The sequence below is a fragment of the Orycteropus afer genome, unplaced genomic scaffold (assembly GCF_000298275.1).
Source record: "Orycteropus afer afer isolate SDZICR_OR568_19922 unplaced genomic scaffold, OryAfe1.0 scaffold00003, whole genome shotgun sequence".
Taxonomy (NCBI): Eukaryota; Metazoa; Chordata; class Mammalia; order Tubulidentata; family Orycteropodidae; genus Orycteropus; species Orycteropus afer.
Window position 1 is genome coordinate 23,826,191 of NW_006921590.1, and position 8,527 is coordinate 23,834,717.

An 8,527-nucleotide genomic window follows, 5' to 3' on the forward strand; every position below is an offset into this window, starting at 1 on the left:
CAAATAAAACCACAAGGCCTAAAAAGTAAAGAAAGCTTTATGGTATAACATAATTTAGCCAAGTAGTTGGACTGTGAAATTCCAGGAAGAAAAGAATAAGAGCCTCAACAGAACTTGGAGGCCCCTGTCGTTGCTTATTGACCCTGTAAGTGTGCCTTTGGGCAGCATGTCAGACAACTGTGAGAAATGAGGCCAGATGGACTAAGATAGTGCATCCAGATGGACTTTTATCCTGAAGGATTGTGTAGTACTTTTCTTCTTTTTTTTCCAATGTCTTGTATTTGCCCATTTTAATCCCCCTTCATTTCATGTATATACTTTGTCAAGAGCTGTGTACCACAAATTGCTTTTGTATTTGCTTGCTATGTCTCTGCTCAGTTAACCACCGTGCCTGATTCTGAGACCCTCCATAATTGAACCAGTCCCTGGGAGAGCGGGGAAGGCCACTACCTATCCCCCTGTCTGTCTAATGCCCTTTCTCCAGATACAGTGGATGTCTAATCTAGAGTTGAATTTCAGAGCTGAGAGGGACTTTAGAATGTACTGTCCCAGCTTCCTGTCTGGAAATGAGGAAGCAGTGGATGGGGGAAATGATGACGCTGAAAGCAGATAGCTGGTGGTGTGGTGGCATATGAGGTAAACCCTGCGTTTATCTGCTGACCTGTTTCCTGAGCTGAGCATGTAATACCCTTTACTCTGTGAAATAAAATCATAGTTCTGTTTGCCTGCTAACTGAAGTTGATCCTGTAAGCCTTCACGTTTTCCTTTCTGCAGAAAGCTATCTATGAGAACACTGTGTCTTGAGTATGTTGACTTGTGGAATGTGTGTGCAGCACGCTACAGCCCTTCAGCCCCAATCATATCTGGAGAGGAGGGGTCCCCCCATAGGGAGGGGGTTGGATAATAGTCACAGTGTTTCTGAATAACCAGAATAAATCCTCCTCGCTTCTGGAGAGAAGAGGGTCAGCAAGCATGGCTTCAACACGGTGCTTACTGGGTGTCTTAACTCTGCCACCTGTCATCAACTGGGGTGGGGTGAGCAGGGGCCTAGGCTGTCTGGATGGAGAGAGGGAACAAGAGAAGCTTCTACTTCTTGCTTTGTGTATTATCTCCCTTTGGGGGCTAGAAGATGTCCATACCAAGTAAGAGCAACACTGATGAATAGTGCAGAGTTTGTCATTTGCAGTGTTTTATTCTGAAGTCAAAGGTGGGTCTGGAGAGAGGCTCACGGGTCTCCTCACAGAGCGACATTCCTCTAAGCCGTGCTCCAGAGCAGCTTGTTAGGGGAGAGCAAGGACCAGCCCAGGATTTCATTTGCAGTCCACAGATCTTTCTTCTAAACCCCTCCATCAAATGAACCCACACCCAGCCTCAGCCTCTCAGAACACTGCATACTGCCCCTCCATAGAAGTTCTTTTATCTGTGCTCTGACCAAAAGCGCTTGGACTTCAGTGGTTAAACTGAATAAAGGCAGTGGGACATTTAAAGTAGAAAGATGGGAGCAATGTATGGAGGAAGATAAGCATGGCTTCATTGTCAGAAAGACACCACTGGAACTCTGACCTCATCCCTTAACCTTTTTGATCCTCAAGAGTCTGCATTTGCAAAATGAGGATAACAGTACTGACCTAACAATATTTTGACCATTAAAAGAAGTAAATACAATTTGGGGCATATAGTAGACCCACGATACTATTAGTACCAGTTTCTTTAGTCCCTTCTTTTTTGTAACATTTTACTGAAGTTTAGCATAACATGCAAAAAAGTGGACAAATCATGTGTGTAGTTCATGACGTCATATAAGCATGCCTGTGAGATCCATGTGCAGAGCAAGGAACAGCATGACTAGCACCCCAGAAGCCCCTGGGTTGCCTTCTGCTTGTTATCTCACCAATAATCACCACTATTCTGATATCCAACATTGCACAGTAGTTTTTTTCATTCTCCCCAAAAGAATTTAAGGACAACTTTTAAAAAAAATACATAAATTATAAGATGATTGTGTTTTAAGTAAGGAAGTTGGAGTAGAGGGAAAAAGTAAAGGAGGATAAAGGGTTATCATACAAACTGCCTAGCTGAAATTCCTACACACTTGGAAATAAATTACAAATTTGACTTGCTGCTGGTCAGTGTGAAGAAGAAACAAGATCTACACAAGTCTGAACTCCTTAAGGTAAACCTGAAGCAGCTACTACTCGTCTTAAGATTTGAGGAATCTTCCCCTTCAGTTCTCGTAAAGAGAACACTAGAATAGCACGTCACACTTTTAATAGCATTGCCAATAACAAAACTACTGAAAGGTGGCTTCTGATAGTTACTTAATGTTGATACAATCCAAAGGGCTAGTCACTAAAATGCTTTAGATAAATGCCCCAAGAGGAGAGGACTGAAAGGAGATGGTCCCAGTGGGCATTAGAATCACTGGAAAGACTGATGGACTGTTTTTCCTTCTGCAATCCTCCATCAACAGTGGTCTTGCTTTCCTAGTTGTTCCCCTTAGCAGAGCATGTGATGTGAATCGAGGAGTCAGGGAGTAGCTTACACTTCCTGAGAAGTGCAACTATTCAAGGTTGCTGATCCAGGGCAGACCCTATGCCTGAGTGAGGCATCAGAGTGACACCCTCTAAAGAAAGCTGAAGGGACTGATGAGGACCCTGGCCATAAGAGAAGGTCTCCCCACCTTTGCCAAGAGCTAGGCTGAAGGAATGCCTATGAGGGGGCCAATAGTATCTCCCTAGCAACTTGGAGTTGTCTCCACCCACAGGAATAATTATGATTCCAAGTTCTTATCCCATAAAATGAGACTGCAAGTATTTTCACTTGGAATATGTAAAGCTGGTGAAATGACATGCCCACTTCTGGCACTGAGCAAGGTAACCTGAGATTAAAAAAAAAAAAAAAATTCCATCAAGTGGATTCTGACTCAGGAAGCTACATGTGGGTAGTGGAACTGTGCTCTGTATGGTTTTCAATGTCTGAGATCTATAGAAGGCAGGACACCAGACCTATCTTCTAGGGTGTCTCCAGGTGGGTTTAAACCACAAACCTGTTAGCAAAGTGCTTAACTATTTTCGCCATCCAGGGGTTATTTTAAGATATGTTGATTGTAAAGTATATTAATAGTTAAATGAATGACATAGTCCATCAAGGTTTTAGTTGTAAGCAAATGGATTCATTTAAGGAACTTGAAAGAGGTAGGAGGGGAAAAAAAAAAAAAGGCTGCACATAATAAAAACGGCTTTCACTGCTTCACTGTTCTTGTGTTCAGTCTCCCTGGGTGCACTTCCTTTACTGCACACCCATGAGGACAGCAGAGGAGGTTCTCCCACAGTTTGGTTGCCCAGGATCCCTGGGAAGCAAGGCCACTGTTGGTTGGTTTAGTAGCAAAACTGATGACATATTTGTGAAGTCATATAGACTGGAGTCAACCAATAATGCCTTGCCTTTACAAATGGAAAACAGGGACCTCAGAAATAATAGTACTATAGAAAATACTATGAGAGTTCCAACTCATGGTGACTCCACGTGTGTCAGAATTGAACTGTGTTCCATGGGGTTTTCAGTGGCTGATCTTTTGGAAGTAGATCAGTAGGACTCTCTTTCAAGGCTCCTCTGGGTGGACTTGAACTTCCAACCTTCTGGTCAGTAGCCAAATGCAACAACAGTTTGCACCACTCAGGTGTATATTGTAATTATATATATCATATATATGACCTCTGGTGGTGTAGTGCCTAAGGCTTCTGACTGCTAACCAGAAGGCTGGCAGTTCAAATGCACCAGCTGTTCCCCACAGAAGGAAGATGAGTTAATTTACTTCTGTAAAGTCAGAATCACTGGTAGTCAGAATTGACTCTGTGACAGTGGGTTTTGGTAGCACTGTATAGTGCTATAGACTATATACTGTTGTTAGCTGTTGTAGTTAGGTGCCCTCAAGTTGATTCTGACTCATAGCAACCCTGTGTACACAGCAGGGAACACTACCCGGTCCTGCACCATTCTCACAATCTTTGCTATGCATGAGCCCATTGTTACATCCACTGTGCCAATGCATCTTGTTAAGGGTCTTCCTCTTTTTCCGTGGTACTAATACTAATCATATGGATTGAAGTCCAAGATTTGCCCAATACAAGTTGCCAATTCCCCTGTGCTTCAGTCTCCGTGTTTCTTAAGACTAAGATTCTAGTGACTGTAGCATAGGACTGCCACCAGTATTAAATAGATCATTCACATGAGAATTCTTTGTTTACTACAAGGTGCCAGTCAAGTGCTAATTATTCATTAGTTTGTTTTCCCAAGAAAAGAACCACTCCCATAATTATTGTTAAGTACAAATGCTGGAGCAAATTCTTCAAGAATTTTTAATCATGGGGTCTTAGAAAGGGCCTGGAGTGTGGATGCTCCACCACAAGGGGGCAGTAAATACTAAATGTTCTTATTGGCCTTCAACTCCCATCTTAATTGCGATCATAACAGAGTCCATCTTCATAGTCATTGTAGAGGGAGGAAAATGCTTACAGATGTGTTTCCAGGCCCACTGTAGTTCATAGAATCAATGATGGTCTCAAAGAGGAGGTGCTTTCACCCAGAATTTAGTCTACTTTGCCTACTGAAGTTTGTGTTCAATTAAATTTAGGCAACAGTTTTAAGGGATGCTTTCTGTGATGGGTTCTGAAGGTTTCCAGGTACACTGAGAAGTGTAAATATATGTTAGACACCAATCAAGAATCCTAAATTTTTTTTTTTCCCTCTGTGGGTAAATACTTTCCACCTCACTCATCCCGCAATGATTCTGTGGATTCATTTTTACTGTTGCTTGGAATTAAGGCAAAATAAGAGAAGGGACTACAGCACGAGACTTACCTGCCTAATACATTATTCATAGTTATCTTTTGACAGTATTTGGTTCCCTACTTCACAGTTGTCAATCAAGGAAGGGAAAACTGAAATAAATCAGGTAAAGTTGAGAGTATTTTACAAGACCATGTTTTTTTGTTGGGGAGCAAACATTTCATATTAATCTAAATAAGCTTACAAAAAATAATAAATAAGATTAGATATTTTTTCACTTTTCATTTCTACCCTTTCCAAATGTGTGGCATTTCATTAAATAGTGTTCAGTAGGTACCCACTGGATCAGGGCCCTGATGGAGTGACAAAATTCAGGAGTTGGGAGAGGTGCAGTGTGGGCATGTGCTGGGAGGTAGGCAAACAGCTGCAGCCCCGTCTTCACTGAGGTAAAATAAGGTAGCTAGTAAACCAAACACACATACTCAGAACATCAGAGGAAAGAAAAAGAGGAAGAAAGGCTATGGAAAACCGGAGTGTGGCAACTGTTACCATCATTTGGAAAGAATATTTCCACATTTTCACAGTAGAGGCGTCAGAACTTCTGGTCTGGGGCATGGCCAAGCAGATGAGAACATGACACATAACTTTGTTGGAGTGTCTTGCCAAGCACATCTAGAGCTACAAGAAAAATATCAAGACTCTGGCAAAAGCCGACAGCTACCACACGGAACACAACTGGCTAAAACAATGGGCAAAATGGTCAACTCTAATTAGAAATAATAAACTAAGTTGAGACTTCCCTTTTTCCACCTATCATATTAAGAAAGCTTAAAAAAATGATAAGACTCAATGCTGGAAAAAGAGAAAGAGGAGAGAGATTGATTATGAGGGTATGAAAAGTATGATCTCTCTAAAACAGCACTGTCCACTAATTTTCTGTTGTCGTCGGTTACGGTAAAGTTGACTCTGACTCATGGTGACTCACGTACGACAGAACGAAACACTGACTGGTCCTGCACTCTCTTTGTTGTTGTTGGCATGTTTGAGTCCATTGTTGCAGTAACTGTGTTAACCCATCTCACTGAGGGTTCCCCTTGCCTTTGCTGACCCTCTGCTTTACCATTATGATTTTCTGCTCTAACGATCTGGCCCTCCTGATGACACATTCAAAGTTAGTGAGTTGAAGTTTCCAACAAACAGTATTCTGTGATCCAAGATTCTGGATCACAGAATTTTCTGCAATGATGGAAATGTCATGTGGCTGCATGTCTAATATGGTAGCCTTTGAGCACTGAGGCTAATGGTGAGTGTGGTAGTGGAACTGAATTATTAATTGCATTTAAATTTAAATAGCCTCATGTGGCTAGTGACTACCTTATTGGACACTGCGTGTCTAAAACACAATTGTGTAGGCATCATGAACCAAAACCCTTAAATTGATAGGTAATCTTTGATCCACTAATCTCACAGTTAAGAATCTAACTTGAGGAAATAATCAGTGGTATGTAAACAAAGATTTTCTTCTCGGCATCATTTAGACTGGTGAAAAGGGGAGGTTAACTATATAATTGATAGTAATATGAGTTTGAATATTGTGTAATCATTAAAAATAGTGTTTTTAAACTTCTTAATGATAAGGAAATGTTCACGATATAATGTCATGTAAATAAGCAGGAATATAAAACTGTATATAGGTATGGTTTCAATTAATTATAATAAATATAAAAAGATTGATAGATGATATATGCAAAGAAAAAAAAAACACAAGAGGGAACCAATCCAAGATGATTATATTTATTTCAAGAATGTTTGATTATATCTAATACTTTTTTCTTCTTTATACTTCTCTGAAGGAGCCCTGGTGGCACAGTGGTTAAAGTACCTGGCTGCTAACCAAAAGGTCAGAGGTTGGGACCTGCCAGCTACTCCATGGGAAGAAGATGAGGCAAGCTGTATCTATAAAGATTTACAGCCTTGGAAACCCAATGAGGCAGTTCTACTCTATCCTATAGGGTCTCTATGAATTAGAATCTACTCAATGGCAGTGGGTATGGGGTTTTTATGCTTTCTGAAATTTCACAGTTTTCTATAATGAGCATATATTACTTTTTTAAAAAATTTTTATTGTGATTTGGATGACAGTTTACAGAGTAAATTCACTTTCCATACAGCAGTTCACATACACTTTGTCTCATGGCATTGACTGCACTTTCCCACAACAGCAACAGCTGTCTTCCCACTCCCTCCGCATAGTTACCTCTTCCCTGTGTCCTTTTCTCCCATGCACTCCTGGCCTCCAAGCTATCTCCCTGTGCATACACAGCCCTTCTATTCTCCCATGATTGATCTCTCCAAGGAGTGTATCTACCTAATGTAAATGTCAGCTCATATGCCTGTCTTTTGTTTAGCTGGAAGCCACAGGAGTGGGTTCAATTCCAGATCTGAAGGGCGGCTGGGGGCCATAGTCTCAGGGGTTTCACTAGGCTCCATCAGACCAGCATCCTGATCCCTTTTTTTTTTTTTTTTTTTAACGAATTTGAATTTTGTTCTCCCACTCTAACCAGGATCTCCTACACAGATCCCCCTCCGAGTGGTTGACAGTGGTAGCCAGGCACCATCTAGTTCTTCTGATCTCATAGTCATGTAGGTTGAGGGTCGCATGGTGTACCAGTCACTAGGACTAATTGTTTCCATGCGTCTTTTGTATAATGAGGATATATTACTTTTAGATTAAGAAAATAAAGTATTAAAAGAAAGTGGCATTCTCTGAAACTCAGTTAAATGGACTAAAATTCTTGGGACAAATCTACTAGAAATACCATTTTAACCTTAAAATTCTTACCCACCCAGGAATGAGAGAATGTTCCACTGTCCTGGAATGCAATGGTGGTGTGCTGCGAACTGGGATGTTTTTATGTGCTGAACTTGTCCCTCCATGGCTGCTATGACTTTGGAAATGCATAGCTCTCAAGTTGTGGCAAATTTACTCAATATATTTGATGATCCCGTACACCTCCACCCCCATGCCTCTCTCTCTCTCTCTCTCTCTCTCTCTCTTACACACACACACACACACACAATTTTCTCTGCTATCTTTTTCTGGAACTCTTAATATTCAAAGGTTGAACTTCCTGAACTGATTATAATTTTATAACCTGATCTCTCCTTTTTAGCCATCTCTTTTCCTTAGTGTTTTGCTTTCTGGGAGATTTGACTGACAACTCTTCTATTTCTCTCTTTCTGCTCGCATATCTCTATCTATCTATGTATATATTTTAATTCTTAGAGCCTTAATTTTTCACTGTTCCTTTTTTAAAAAAACAAAAACAAAAACAAAACCTATTCTTGTTTTATGGATGCAATGTCTTCTCTTATCTCTCTAGGACATGCATTCTCCATGGGTGACATTGCCCCTGAAGAGGGCAAAAACTCGGTTCTTGGATTGGGGAGGACAAAACTATTAGACATTACAATGATTGTGGTCTTCCAAAGCTCACCTCTGTCTGACAAAATCTTGCTCTTTAACATTGAATTTCTCCTGTTAGGGAGAAACAAAATTTCATTGTTCTCAGAGGAGCAATTATGAAAACAAGTCAAGAAACACTGCTCTGAGGACATTATGGGGTTTTTGTTTCTATCTCCCTGCCTGGTTTCTGTTGCCTCTTCTTTTTTTGTCTTCCCTGCTTTGGTCTCTACCTTTCTTCTTAGGGGTTTTCCCTCAGATGTGTGGCAATCTTTG